General features: G+C 43.4%; 2 protein-coding genes across 11 annotated transcripts in view; one reads left to right on the forward strand and one right to left on the reverse strand.

Moving 5' to 3' along the window:
- Positions 1-16,025, reverse strand: part of LOC140469556 (uncharacterized) — a 95,327-nt gene that overhangs the window by 30,601 nt on the left and 48,701 nt on the right. The window lies entirely within an intron of this gene.
- LOC140469552 (uncharacterized) overlaps positions 1-16,025 on the forward strand; it is a 42,778-nt gene that overhangs the window by 4,834 nt on the left and 21,919 nt on the right. For 2 of the 10 annotated variants that reach the window (XM_072566171.1, XM_072566170.1), the window contains exon 4: positions 8,433-9,735. The exons of the other annotated variants lie outside the window; for them this stretch is intronic. The gene's annotated coding sequence lies outside the window, so the exon portion shown is untranslated. The remainder of the gene's footprint in view (positions 1-8,432; positions 9,736-16,025) is intronic. 10 annotated transcript variants of the gene reach the window in all.

Here is a 16,025-nt window from a genome sequence, read left to right on the forward strand (position 1 = left end):
ATGTCCTTGTACCCATGCATCCTTACTTTCTGAATGAGCCTTCCATGGGGAACCTTGCTAAAATCCATATACAGGGCGACCCACTGTATCCACAGTAATTTTTGGTGGTTTCAGTTACCCATGCTTTACAGTGGCCCAGATGAATTATATGGAACATTCCAGGACTAGGAGGCTGCTAGGAAGGTATGTTTCCCATTTAAATGAGTGGGTTCACACCTATCCACTGTTTTGGGCTTCCGCGGTTGGTCCTGGAATATATCCTCCGTGGGTACATCTTCATCAATGTACTTTGTCATGTCCTCAAAGAATTCAGTAAGGTTTGTGAGGCATGACCTGCCCCTCTCAAAGTCATGCTGACTATCTGTAATCAAAGTATGCTTTTCCAAATAATCATAAATCCTGTCTCTCAGAATCCTCTCCAATAATTTGCTCACCACCATCATAAGACTGATCGGCCTGTAATTCCAAGGGTTATTCCTATTCTCTTTCTTGAACAAAGGAATAACACTTGCCACCCTCCAATCATCTGGTACTACTCCAGTGGACAGTGAGTACATAAAGATCGTCATCAAAGATCATTGTCAAAGTTACTTCCCTTGCTTCCTGTAGCAACCATGGATATATCTCACCTGCCCTGGGGACTTAGCTATCCTCATGTTTTTCAATTTCCAACACATCCTCCTCCTGAGCATCAACCTGTTTCACGCTGACCTCCCAAATGACAAGGTCCCTCTCACTAATGAAAATTGAAGCAAAGTATTCATTAAAGACCTCCCCTATCTCCTCTGACTTCAGGCACAAGATCCCTCCACCATCCGTGATCGGCCCGACCCTCACTCTGGCCATCCTCTTGTTGCTCACATAAATGGGCTTTCTTTAATCCTATGTGCCAAGGCCTTTTCATGCTCCCTTCTAGTTCTCCTAAGTCCATTCTTTAATTCCTTTCCGACTACCTTGTAACCATTGACAGCCCTGTGTGATACTTGTTTCCTCAACCTTAAGTAAGCTTCCTTCTTTCTCTTCACTAGATGTTCCACATCTTTTTTTATCCAGGGTTTCATCACCCTATCATCCCTTCCTTATCTCAAGAGGACAAACCTATCCAGCACCCGCAGCAAGTGCTCACTAAATAGCCTCCACATTTCTGTCACTCATTACCCTGCAAATATCTGCTCCCAACTTATGCATGAAGTCTGCAGATGTGCAGATCAGGTGAATTGGCCATGCTAAATTGCCCATAGTGTTAGGTGCATTAGTCAGAGGAAAATGGGTCTGGGTGGGTTACTCTTCAGAGGGTCGATGTGGACTCGTTGGGCCAAAGAGTCTTGTTTCCACACTGTAAAGACCTCCCAACTCCTATACTCTACTTAGTCAATACTCTGACCAATAAAGGAAAGCATACCAAATGCCTTCTTCACTATCCTATCTACCTGCGACTACTTTCAAGGAGCTATGAGCCTGCACCCTAAGGTCTCTTTGTTCAGCAACACTCCTTAGGGCCTTACCATTAAGTGTATAAGTCCTGCTTTGATTTGCTTTTCCAAAATGCAGCATCTTGCATTTATCTAAATTAAACTCCCATCTGCCACTCCTCAGCCCATTGGCCCATCTGATCAAGATCCCGTTGTACTCTGAGGTAACCTTCTTTGCTGTCCACGACACTTCCAATTTTGGTGTCATCTGCAAGCTTACTAACTATACATCCTATGTTCACATCCAAATCATTTATGTAAATGATGGAAAAATGAGGGACTCAGCACTGATCCATGTGGCACACCACTGGTCACAGGCTTTGTCTGAAAAGCAGGCCTCCACTACTACCCTTTGTCTTCTAGCTTTGAGCCAGTTTTGTATCCAGATGGCTTGTTTTACTCAACCCATAAGATCTAACCTTGCTAACCAGTCTTCCATGAGGAACCATGTCGAATGCCTTACTGAAATCCATTGAATACATTCACCACTGTTCCCTCATTAATCCTGTTTGTTACTTCTTCAGAAAATTCAATCAAGTTCGTGAGACATGGTTTCTCACGCACAAAGCCATGTTGACTGTCCCTATTCAGTCCTTGCCTTTCCAAATACACGTTCATCCTGTCCCTCAGGATTCTCTCTTACGACTTGCCCACCACCAATGTCAGGCTCACCAGTCTATAGTTCCCTGGCTTTTCCTGACCACCTTTCTTAAATAGTGGCACTATGTTAGCAGCCTTAAGTCTTCAAGCACCTCACCTGTGACTATCGATGATACAAATTCCTTGGAAAGGGGCCCAGTAACCACTTCCCTGGCTTCCCCAGAGTTTGATACACTTGATCAGGTTCTGGGGATTGATCTACTTTTATCCATTTCAAGACATCCAGCACCACCACCTCTGTAATATGAACTTTTTTCAAGATGTCGCCATCTATTTCCCTCCATTCTATATTTTCCATCTCTTCACAGTAAATACTGATGCAAAATGCTCATTTAGTATCTCCCTCTTCTCCTGTGTCTGCACAAAAAGGCTGCCTTTCTGACCTTTTGAGGGGCCCTATTCTCTTCCTAGTTACCCTTTGTCCTTAATATATTTATAAAACCTCTTTGAATTCTCCTTAACCCTATTTGCCAAAGCTATCTCATGTCTCCTTTGTGTCTTCTGATTTTCCTCTTAAGTGTACTTCAACTGCCTTTATACTCTTCTAAGGATTCACTCAAACTTTTTTTTTATTTTTTCTTCTTAACTAAGACCTCCTCCAGCATTCCCTCCATCTACCAGCCTTTCCTTTCACCCCAGCAGGGATATACTCTGTCTGGACTTGTGCTATCTCAGTTTTGAAGGCTTCCCATTTTCCAGCCATCCCTTTACCTGTGAACATGTGCCCCCATTCAGCTTTTGAAAGTTAGAACATTACAGCGCAATACAGGCCCTTTGCTCCTTGATGTTGCGCCGACCTAGGAAATTAATCTGATGCCTCACTAACCTGCACTGTTCTATTCTTATCCATATGTATGTCGAATGCCTGTTTAAATACCCTTTAATGTCAGTGAGTTTACTACTGTTTGCAGGCAGACCATTCCATGCCCCTACTACTCTGAGTGAAGAAACTACCCAGATATCTGTCCTATATCTATCACATCTCAATTTAAAGCTATGTCCTCTCGTGTTAGCCTTCACCATTCAAGGAGAAAAGTTCTCACTGTTCTCCCTATCTAACCCTTTGATTATCTTATACGTCTCATTTAAGTCATCTCTCAACCTTCGTCTCTCCAACGAAAACAACCTGAGTTCCTTCAGCCTTTCCTCATAAGACCTTCCCTCCATACCAGGCAACATCCTAGTAAATCTCCTCTGAACCCTTTCCAAAGCTTCCACGTTCTTCCTATAGTGCGGTAACCAGAACTGTATGCAATACTCAAGGTGTGGCATTACCAATGTCTTGTACAGCTGAAGCATGACCTCGTGGCTTCGAAATTCAATCCCCCTACCAATAAACATCATATGCCTTCTTAACCCTATCAACCTGGATGACAACTTTCAGGGATTTATGCATCTGGACACAGATCCCTCTATTCATCTACACTGTCAAGAATTTTACCATTAGCCCAGTACTCTACATTCCTGTTACTTCTTCTGAAGTGAGCCACCTCACACTTTTCCACATTAATCTCCATTTGACACTTCTCAGCCCATCTCTGCATCTTGTCTATGTCTGTCTGTAACCCACAACATCCTTCAGCAGTATCCACAACTCTGCTAACTTTAGTGTCATCCGCAAATTTACTAACCCATCCTTCGCTGCCCACTTCCAGATCATTTATAAAAATGACAAACAGCTGTGGCCCTAAAACAGATCCTTGTAGCATACCACTGGTAAATGTGCTCCAGGATGAACATTTCTCATCAACCACCACCCTCTGGCTAGCTGAAAAAAGACAATGTCTGGCCCAAATCGCTAAATCACCTTCGATCTGGAAACTGTATTTTGTGCAATAGTCGCCCATGTGGAACCTTATCAAAAGCCTTACTGAATTCGATATGCAGCACATCAACTGCTTTACTTTCATTCACCTGTTTTGTCACCTTCTCGAATAACTCAGCAAGGTTATGACCTACCCTTCACAAAACTGTGTTGACTATCCCGAATCAAATAATTCCTTTCCAGATGATTATAAATCCTATCTCTTCCTTTTCCAGTGCTTTACCCACAACCAAAGTAAGGCTCACTAGCCTATAATTAGCAGGGTTGTCCTGACTCCCCCTTTTTTGTAAATATATTTATTAGCAATATTTTTTAACGTTACAAACATACAAAAAAAATCAATCACAAATATCCGTATAATAAAAAGGAAAAAAACCCACAAATTACAATACAACTACTATCTACTAACTACTAACCTGAAGAAGGGCTTATGCCCGAAACGTCGATTCTCCTACTCCTTTGATGCTGCCTGACCTGCTGCGCTTTTCCAGCAACACATTTTTCAGCTCTGATCACCAGTATTTGCAGTCCTCACTTTCTCCGAACTACTAAACTACTCCTATAATACAAAGCAAACCATAACACTGTGCAAAGCAACACCAAAAAAAAAGAAAAGCAAAAAAAAAACACAATACAGAACAGCTATGCTCAGCGCAAGGCTCCCGAACAAAGAAACGGGAGCATTGTATACATACCCGTATTAACTCGGGAGACCCCCTCCAGGACCCAGGGCTTGACAAATCTAATCATCTTGGTTAAACAAATGCCCTAGTTAAGATAATTGACAAATCTATATTCCGAAATCTCAAGTAGGGCTGCCATGTCTTATTAAAATTGTCTGTTGTGTGGTGCACCATGTTTGTGGAAAAGTCTAAGGGAATGTGCTCCATAATTAATTTCTACCATCCCAGCAAGCCCGATGGGTTCTCAGAATATTCTTCCGTGCACAGTATGCAAGAACATTAAATAGTTTCTTCCCATGCCCATCTAAAGATGGTAAATTTGGTAGACCGAAAAGGAGAGATATCGGGTCTACTTTGACTTCAGTCCTCAATACCCACCCTATCTCTCCCGCCACAGTGCTCCAATAAACACAGAGCATGTGGCATGTCCAGAAGCAATTGGTAAGAGTACCTACACTTATTTCACATTTGGGCCCCTTTTTTAAACTTCGCCAGACGGTCTGGTGCCAGATGAGTCCTGTGCAGAACTTTTAACTGCGTTGCGCATGTCCTGTTACAGATTGAGATCTTTCAAGTGTTCTCCCATGTTTCAGATGAGATCTCCACTCCCAGCTCTTGCTCCCAGACCTCACATAACAGGTTAACATCCTGCCAGGCTCTGCCACCCAGCAGGCGATAGAGGGCACTAATCAAAAGGGTGCTTGTGGAACGTAGCAACAACATCTCTGTATCAGGCTTAGTGAGAAGCGTAGTCTTCTTCTGAATGAAACCCCTAACCTGAAAAAAACGGAAAGGGTCTCTGCTGGACAACCTGTATTTGCGACTCAAAAGACATCATAACCTCCACCCCCACCCCGCCAACAAGTTTCCCAAACTAGAAACTCCTCTCGCTGCCCATAGTTTGAACCCTGAGTCCATCATCCCTGGTCGGAACCCTGGCATGTCAACTATAGGCGTAAGTGGCAAAGTCTTGAATAAACAACCCTCACTCTGACGCATCGCCCTCCATGCCTTGACTGTAGTAATGACAATGGGGTTCCGGCAGTGGTCCATAATTGTCCTCATATTATCCATGAACAACAGGTTAATAAGAGGGCACTTTGCGTGGGAGGCCTCCATATCCAGCCATATTGAGTTTGGATCATTACCGACCCAATCACAGACAAAGGACAGCGGGGAACTCAATTGATACCTCCTGATGTCTGGGAAATCAACTCCTCCCCCTCCTTGAGGCAACTGCAATTTAGTAAGTTTGATGAGGGGCCGCCCACTATGCCAAACAAAGGAGCCAAACCACCCCATAAGCTTCCGCAGCGTTGACCTAGGAAACATTAGAGGGAGGATACACATGGGATAAAGCAATGAGGAAGAATATTCATCTTAATGAGTGATATTTGGCCCAGCCGTGAAATTGGAAGAGCCTCCCATCTCTGGAGATCTTGCCTAATATTGAGCAAGCGAGCAAAATTAATCCCAAATAACAGATCAAACTTGGGGGTATAAAAATGCCAAGGAACACTGCCCATGACCACTTAAAAGGTAATTTAGATCCACCTTCAACTTCTGGCACATCCTTAAGGTTCCTCAAAGGCATAGCCTCCAATTTTGCAAAGTTAATATTATATCCTGAAATAGCCCCAAATTAATTGACGTATGGAGGTTATCAGGTTTGATTAAAAACAGAAGGACATAATCCGCGTACAGTGTAATCTTGTGTGCCCTCGATCCCACTTCCGGAGCGGTTATGTCGACGTTCTGACGAATGGCCTCTGCCAGCTGCTCTAGCACCAACGTAAACAACAATGGTGAGAGGGGGCAGCCTTGCCGACTACCCCTACCAATCCTAAAATTCCCAGACTTCACCCTGTTGGTGATGGCCGCAGTCAGAGGGTGGTGATATAAAACCTCCACCCTCCGAGCAAAGATTCCACTCAACCCAAACTGTTCTAAGACGTAATAAAGATATGGCCATTCCACCCGATCAAATGCTTTCTGTGCAACTAAGGAAATCACCAACCCTGAATCGATCGTTGCTGACAAACGTGAACCACATTCAGAGACCTTCTAATATTATTAGAGGACCTCCGGGCCCCTTATAAAGCCTGTCTGGTCCTCTTTAATAATATTGGGCAACACCCTTTCCAATCTCAGCACCAAGATCTTGGACAGAATCTTGAAGTCTGAATTTAATAGAGAGATGGGCCTGTATGAGGCACAATCTTCAGGAGCCTTCCCCTTCAGAATTAAAGACATATTAGCTTCTCTCAAAGATGGTGGTATGCATTCATGCATATGAGTGATTGTACATCTCCAACATCGGCCCTGACAGAATTCCTATAAACTCCTTATAAAACTCACCCGGAAGACCATCACGGCCAGGTGCTTTCCCACTCTGAAGTTGCCTAGCTGCCTCCTGTATTTCCTGAACTGTCAAGGGGGCATTATGGAGTGAGGCCTGTGCCAAGGTTACCCCTGGGAGGTCCAGGTTCTTAAAAAAAAGTCTCAATTTTAGCACTCCTGTCTTCACAACCTTCAGACTATAAAATTCAGAGTAAAAGCTCCAAAAAGCCTCATTTTAGCATTGTATGGAAGGATCCCTGCGCTGTCTCTGATTGCAGTAATGGATTGGGGAGCACACCTTTTCCTAGTCAGGTATGCTAAATACTTCCCTGGCCTATTCCCATATTCGAACAGCCTCTGTCGAGTAAAAGCAAGTTTGTTTTCTATGCATTTTGTGTCAGTATTGAATTCAAGGCAGCCCGAAGGGCCATGATTGGCTGTAGCTTAGTCACCGAAATGTGCTACCTCCGTGGCTTTCAACTGCATCTCAAATAGACGCTGCTGGTCCTCCTTCTGTTGTTTCCAGCTAGCTGAATAGGAAATGGCTAAGCTCGTAGCAAAAGCCTTAGCATCACTTGGGCGGACGACTAGCCATGCCTGAGTTGAAAGTCGAGAATTCCTGAAACTCCTTCAAAAAGTATTCCACAAATTTGGAATCCTTAAGGAGAAAAGAGTCCAAACGCCAGTGCCGCAAACCTAGCCCTTCACTCTTGGCCTTAACCTCCAAATATACTGCCGCGTGGTCAGAGATAGCTATATATTCCCAATTATACAGCTCCTAATCGAATCAAGAAGGGCTAAGGGAGCCTGAAAGAGGTCAGTCCGCGTGTGACATTTATGTGGGTTTGAAAAAAAGGTGATGTCCCTGCTAATAGGGTGAAGGCATCTCCAAATATCCACCAGCCCCAACTCCTCGCATAAGTCAACCACCAGCTTGCCCTGCGAAGAAATAGTTGGGGGCCCACAAGGCATCCTGACCACTGTCAGATCCAAAAGACAATTATAATCCTCCACCGCCCCCCCCCCCCCCCCCCCCCAATATAATGTGCCGTGTTCCAAAAGTACTCAACTTAAAGAAAGCACTAATCAAACATTTGAGGGGATACACCGGAGGACAGTAGAGGTTTAAAATGCTATATTTCTCTCCATGTATCAGGGCTTTAAGTATCACAAACCGTCCCTGCTCATCTTTCACCTGCACTACTAATGTGAACAGAAGATTTTTCTGGATATGTACCGCTACACCTCTACTTTTAGTAGTAAAGGATGAAAAGAATACCTGGTCATAACCCCCCTGTTGTAATTTCAGGTGTTCCCCATCATCAGGATGGGTTTCCTGCAACAAAGCGATATCAACCCTTTCCCTCTTAAGCACTTTTTTCCTTTTAACAGACTTCCTTTAATGTTCCAGGTGCACCATTTAATAAGACACTTAACCATATCCCCTTTCAGACACACTTGAACCCCTCGGACGGAGAACCTGGCTTACAGAGTGCCGAGCATAAGTAAATAAAGACTCATAGAATCGAAAAACTATATATTCAAAATCTACTATCATAACTATAAAAAAGTATTCCTACCAAAAAACTACAAAGAAAACCAACTGTAGAACCTTGAATGGAAGACTCTTTCCCCCTGCCCATAGGGGGCACTCACCCTACCTCTCCTTCACAGCTCCTTCAAACCCAGACTGTGCCCCAGCTTTAGGCCAGAAAAAAACAAGGAGATGATCCTTAAATCAACAGAAAAAAGACAAAGTCAGGATGAGCATTCCACCCATCCTGGCTTCATGACACCCCTACTTGTGACTAAAAGAGAAGCAGAACAAACAAAAAAAAGGGGAGAGACAACAAAGAACATCCACAAAATTTCCCATCAGAAAATCCAGTTATTTAAAAAAAGGAACAGCTTATTCCAAAGACTTTTCTCCCCTTTCCAAAATGGAAATTATTAGGGAGGAAGAAAGGAATAAAAAAAAGGAAGAGAAAACATGGGGAAAAATAGAAAAGAGAGCAAACATTAACCATATTCTTCAGGCCAATCCGTCTATTTTGAAGTGTCCACAAAGTTTTTAGCCTTATCCGCTGAGTCAAATGTATAAACTGAGTCCTCGTGGCTGAAACAAAGTATTGCGGGGTATCTCATGGAGTACTGAATGCCCGGGTTCCTTAGCCTCTTTTTAACTTCATCGAAGGACTTCCTCTTTCGGATTACAGCTGCTGAAAAATCCTGGAAAAACATTATTTTTGACCCCTTGTACAGCGACGCCTGCTGATCTTTTCCCAGGGATCTGGAAGCTTCTCTGACTTTTTGCTTGAGTGGAAGTATACTAGGACTAGGCGGGGATGCTGCATCGGCCCTGACCTGTGCACTGCAACCTGATACGCCCTTTCAATCTGAAGCCTGCTGGACTCTATGTGAAGGCCCAAAAACTTCGGCAGCCAGCTTTCAAAGATGCTGTCTGACTGCTCGCCTTCAGGGAGCCCGACAATTCGGAGATTTATACTCCGACCTCAATTTTCAAGGTCGTCAATATGGTTTTTGCAAGGCCCACACCTCACGCTCCAGCACCTGGATCCGACTGGATGAGGACTCCATCTCAGTTTCCAAGGCCTTAGTTTGACTCTCCACCTCCTCCAGCCTCTCCCCGAGGCCCTGGATCTCCAGCTCATGCTTCTGCAGCATGGATGCAATAGGTTGGACCTGGGCACGAATCTCCCCACAGATTTCCTCAATTGCGGCCGCAACTTTCAAGGTAAGTCTCTCCATCACCGCAGCCAATTCCTGAGAGTCTGTCAGGTCCCCGGGGGTAAAGGAGAGGCTGCTGCTGTTGCAGTCTCTGGTGTTGTAGGTGCTGCAGGGGAGTGTTCTCCCTGCTGGTGTTTGTTTGCTCCTTTTCCCTTTGGCATCCTTCCCACTCCCAAATATTAACAAATGTGTTCTGTAAGGTTTAAAACTAATATTTCCACCACATAAGTTGGCCAGGGATGGCAAAAAACACCAGTATGCCGTGGCTGTTAGGCAGAGCTGTCCACAGCAGTTCTCCAGAATTGCCGCCATCTTGCCAAGTAAAGCCTGTGGACCCGCAGTAGCTGTTCCTTGAATAAGCTCCGTGTCAAGTGTGTCCACCCCATGTAGTTTCCTTCCCCACCTTTTATGTACACTAAATATTGTCGCACTGCATCATAATTACCTTTCTCTCCCAGTTTTACCTCTTTTGCTGTGGTATATACGTATCTTTACCCATTGCTATTGTAAACATAACTGAATTATGGTCACTATCGCCAAAGTGCTCGCCTATCTCCAAGTCTAACACCTGACTAGGTTCATTTCCCAGTACCAAATCCAATATGACATCACTCATATTGGCCTGTCTAAGTACTGTGCCAGAAAACCCTCCAGTACGCATTGAACAAAAACTGATCCATCTAAACTACAACTATTGTATTCCTAGTCAATATTGGGGAAGTTAAAGTCCCCTTTAACAACTGCCCTGTTACTCTCACTCCTATCTAGAATCATTTTTGCTATCCTTTTCCTCTATATCCCTGGAACATTTCGAAAGCCCGTGGAAAACTCCCAACAGGGTGACTGCTCCTTTCCTATATCTCCTGTATCTAACCTCAGCCCAAAGTACCTCAGTGGACAAGTCTTCAAATGTTATCTCAGCTGCTGTAATACTACCCTTGATTAACAATGTCCCACACCCCTCTTTTACCATCTTCTCTGTTCTTACTAAAATATTTAAATCTCAGAACTTGCAACAACTATTCCTGTCCCTGCTTCAGCTGTGTCTCTGAAATGGCCACGAACTCTGAAATGGCCACAACATCAAAATCCCAGGTACCAACCCATGCTGCAAGTTCACCCACCTTATTCTGCATGCTCCTGGCATTAAAGTACACACATTTCAAACAAACATCCTGATTGCTGGTGCCCTCTCGTGATCTTGTAAGCCTATCCCTGATCTCAGTACTTTCAACCTCCTTTTCACACACACTACAACTCAGGTTCCCATCCCCCTGTCTAATACCTTCAAAATTAGCCTTCCTGCAATTTAGCACTTCAACTTTTATATCTGGTCTATCCTTTTCCATCACTATTTTAAAACTAATAGTATTATGGTCACTGGCCCCAAAGTGCTCCCCCACTGACACCTCACATCTGCCCTGCCTTATTTCCCAAGAGTAGGTCAATTTTTGCACTTTCTTTCATAGGAACATCCACATACTAAATCAGCAGATTTTCTTGTACGCTGTTAGCAAATTCCTCTTCATCTAAACCCTTAATACTACAGCATTCCCAGTCTATGTTTGGAAAGTTAAAACCCTCTGCCGTAACCACCCTATTATTCTTACCAAACAACTGAAATCTCCTTACAAATTTATTTCTTAATTTCTTGCTTACTATTAGGGAGTCTATAATATAATCCCAATAAGGTGATCATCCCTTCTTATTTCTCAGTTCCACCCAAATAACCTCCCTGGATGTATTCCCAGGGATATCCTCCCTCAGTACAGCAGTAATGATATCCCTTATCAAAAATGTCAATTCCCCCTCCTCTCTTGTCCCCCTTTCTATAGCATTTATATCCTGGAACATTAACCTGCCAGTCCTATCTATCCCTGAGCCATGTTTCTGTAATTGCTATGATACCCCAGTCCCATGTTCCTAACCATGCCCTGAGTTAATCTGCCTTCCTTATTAGGCCCCTTGCATTAAAATCAATGCAGTTTAATTTATCAGTCCTACCTTGTTCTCTGCTTTGTTCTTTCCTGCCCTGACTGTTTGTTTGACTTGTTCCCTTTCCCAACTGTACCAGTTTCAGATTGATCTCTTTCCTCATTATTTCCCAGCTCTTCCACCCTCGCCCCACCTAGCCCAACCTTTCTAATTTAAATCCTCACGAGCAGGTCTAGCAAATCTCCCTGCCAGTATATTAATTCCCTTCCAATTCAGGTGCAATCCATCCTGCTTGAGCAGGTCACTTCTACCCCAGAGAGATTCCAGTAATCCAAAAATGTGAACCCTTCTCCCATGCACCAGCTCCTCAGCTACTCATTCACTTCTCTATCCTCCTATTTCTACCCTCACTAGCTCATAGCACTGGGAGTAATCCGGATATTACTACCCTTGAGGACTTCATTTTTTAAATTCCTACCTAACTTTCTATATTGTCCCTTCAGATTCTCATCCTTGTCCCTTCCTGTGTCATTATTTCAAATGTGTATAATTTCTTGCTGATCCCTCTCCCCTTTGAGATGTCCTTGATCCTCGTACCAGAGAGACCATACACCATTCTGACTTTTCTCTGGCCACAGAAACCTCTCTCTGTGCCTCTGACTAGATAGTCCCCTATCACAATTGATCACTTGGTGTCCCCTTCATTACATTCGAGCATTTCTCGATGCCAGAAACTTGGCTGTTTGTGCTACATTCCCCTGAGAATTTATCACCCCTACGTTTTCCAAAACGGCACACCTGTTTGAAATGAAGATAACCACAGAAAACTCCTGCACTGCCTGTCTACCCCTCTTGTCTTTCCTGGAGGTAACCCATCTACCTACAGCTTTTCACCCTTCCTATAACTGCCATCTGTTACACCCCCTTGCTCTTTTGAATTCCTCATTGCGTCTAACTGCCGCTCTAAACAATCCATGCTATCTGATAAGATTCGCAACCACGTTTCCTGCAGACATACTCATCAGTAACATGAAAACTCTCCCTAACCTTTCACATCTGACAAGAGCATATCACTCTGCTAAAGGCTATCTTTGCTCCTTCAAATCTACTGACCCAAAAAATAACACCGTCGTTTGCTCTACAAAAGTGCTCTAGGCTAACTTAGTACTTGTGCTTTATATTTTTAATATTTAATCGTAACAGATTTCAATAAAACATGATCAAGAAAGAACCCACTGTGCTCACTACCACTACTCTCTACTGTAGGCTTACAGCAAGGTTAAACATTAACAGCAATGCATTTATCCATTTCTGTGCTGTGAGCTTCCCCACACAGATTTCTCCAAGGTCAGCTGTAAATTTCACCGTTTTGTTAATTTTTGAGATGCACTCCGATGTCCAGAGATACACTAACTCAAACAGCAAAGGCAGTAACTGTGCAGATTCACTGCAGTGTCAGTTAGCAGCGTATGTTTCTTTCTCTCCCTCCCTCACTGACTGACTGACCATGTGCTTGCCTTTTTAGTTTTCTTTCTGCCTTTTAAAAGTGCCGTTGTTTTGAGTTTTTTTTTCCTTGCAAGTTCTAGAACAATGCAAAAGCATAGGAAACAGTAATTGCTGCTCCTGGAATTCATTGAAATCACCTCCAACATCTAAAATACCTCAAAGGAGCAACAGTTTTTCCTGTCCTCCATCTTGGATTATCTAGAATCCTTACTTCTGCACTTTTCCGAAATCTGCCTTCCAATCTCCTTCTGTGTCTCTGTTGCTATTTGGGGGCCACCCGTGATGACTCCATACACAAACCCTCCTCATCGACCTCCCTTTCTGCAGCTATGATACTGTCCTTGATTGGCAATGCCACTCCCTCACCTCTTTTAACTCCCTCCCTATTCCATTTGAAAAATCTAAACCCCAGAACATTCAACAACCATTCCTGCCCCCATGATATCCAAGTCTCTAATGGCCACAACATTGCAGCTCTGAATACTGATCCATACTCCCGAAGTTCATCACTCTTATTCCAAGTGTCTTGCATTAAAATAGACACACTTCAAGCCATCACACTGACTGCAACTTCGCCCTATCAACTGTCTATCCTTTCTCACAGACTCACTGCACGCTGTATTTGCCTGTTCACCAGCTATATCATCCTCTGTTCTTTGTTCTATAGCTCTGGTTCCCATCCCCTTGCCTCTGCTGCTTCCCTCCCTTCCACTAGCTATTTCAAGCCAAACCTTCTCCAGTTTCTTGTCAAGGCTTATCGGAGCTCATCTCGACCCTTGGCCCTATTCTCATTAAACTACAGCTCTTCCAATCAATTCTCTCCTCCTTGTCATTCTTGCCAAGCCAATTCACAGATATTGTTCATTGTTTGGTCTGTCTTTCTTTAGTTATGCCCTTCTCACCCGTTCTGTTAAAAGAATATTTGACCTCGCACTGTTGGAAAATTCAGCTCCATCTCCACTTTCCCTTTCCTCTCTGAATTCCTTTGTATTTGGTGTTTGGCAAGCATCTGACCATGGCCCCTGCTGTTTCTCACCTACACACTGCCAGATGGTGACATCGTCCAAAAGCACTTTGTTAGTTTCACATTGCACTGACAATGTCCAATTCTATCTCCTCACCTTCTCTCTCCATTGCTCCAGTGTTACTCCGTTATCAAACTGCTTATCACACTTCCACTACTTGATTAGCTGAAATTTCATCCAGAAAAACTTTACAATGGTTAAACTCATTGCCTTCAGTTGCTATTACAAATTACTTTCTCTTATTGCTGAGCCCACCCTTCTTGATGAGAACTGCCTGAGGCTGAACTACGCTGTTCAGAATATTACTCTCATATCTGACCCCAAAATGCACATCTGACCACACATCTACTCAACTAGGGGTTATAGTGAAGGGGCGAGTAAGTGGAGCAGAGGTTACAAAAATATCAGCCATTATCTTATTGAATGGCGGATCAGGCCGAAGGGCCAGATGGCCAACTCCTCCTCCTCATTCTATGAACTTATGTTCAACATTTCTCCTGTCCACCACTGAGGCACAATGGCATCACTGTGTAAAAGGTAAAGTCACCATTGTCATACCAGACCATAGGGCTGCTCCCTTGTCAGAAAGAGATGACTGGTGGTGGTTTAACCTGAAAGTTACAACAGCCCAGATAAGGGGAGATGTTGAGAAGGCGAGCCCATCTGTTGTATATTGGATATTCAGTGTGTACCATCAACAATCATATCACGTCAATAAATAATGTTTAAAAAAAACCCTAAGCATGGAACTAAACTCCTTCATTCTTTGAATCATCCTGGTAAATCTCCTCTGCTCTCCATCAGGGATCCTGCTATCTTTCCCAATATGTAGGTGATCTCCTGTTTGTACAGATCCAGATGTTGTGTGTTCCTGTGGGTGATGTCATCACGCAATGACAAATGCACTGAACCTCACTATCGTTAAAGGTGGTAGATGCAGAAAAGGCCCAATAACATTTAATTTGTATTTAGATGCACACTTGTGATGGCAAGGTAGACAAATCCATGGACTGGAAAGTGGGATTAGAATAGGTAGGTGGTAGTTTCCTTTACTGGCACAGAACTGATGGCCACATAGCCTTTTTCTGTACTGTAGACCTTTGATCCACTTGATGGAGGAAGTGAAGTGCAGAGTAGTTTAAGAGGAAATGCCGGAGCACGGGGCCCAGGAATCTGAAAGTGCCACCAAGTGGAGAAATATAAATGGGGTAACCTCATGCGGATGGATTTAGAGAAAAGCACGTATCATAGAGATTTGTGAGGATGACGAAGATTAGAGATAGGGAGGGTTTGAGATTTGGAGGATCTTGCAAAGAGAGATGTTTGTGATGTCAGAGATAGTGAGGGTTGTGCATTATTACAAAGTCAGGGAGGATTGTAAAGCTAGAGGGGAATTGTACATGTTGCGAGACTGGATGAGATTATTGTGATAGGGAGGGTTGTATACTTAGTCATAGAATCAGACAAGATGAAAACAGACCCTTCGGTCCAATCTGTCCAAACCAACCATAATTCTAAACTAAACTCGTCCCGCCTGCCCGCACTGGGTCTATATCCCTCCAAACATTTTATATTTGTGCAGTTAGCCAAATGTCTTTTAAACATTGGAACTATGTATCCACATCCACCACTTCCTTTGTAAGTTCATTCCACACATGAACCATTCTGTGTAAAAAAAAAAAGCAAAATTCCCCAAAGTCTTTTTAAAATCTTTCTCCTTTCAGCTTTTCTTAAAAAAAAGTGCACTCTCTAATTTTGAACTTCCCCACGCTAGGGTAAAGACACCTTCCATTCTCTTTATCTATAACTTACATTATTTTACAAACTTCTA

This window comes from Chiloscyllium punctatum, chromosome 49, assembly GCF_047496795.1.
Source record: "Chiloscyllium punctatum isolate Juve2018m chromosome 49, sChiPun1.3, whole genome shotgun sequence".
Classification (NCBI taxonomy): Eukaryota; Metazoa; Chordata; class Chondrichthyes; order Orectolobiformes; family Hemiscylliidae; genus Chiloscyllium; species Chiloscyllium punctatum.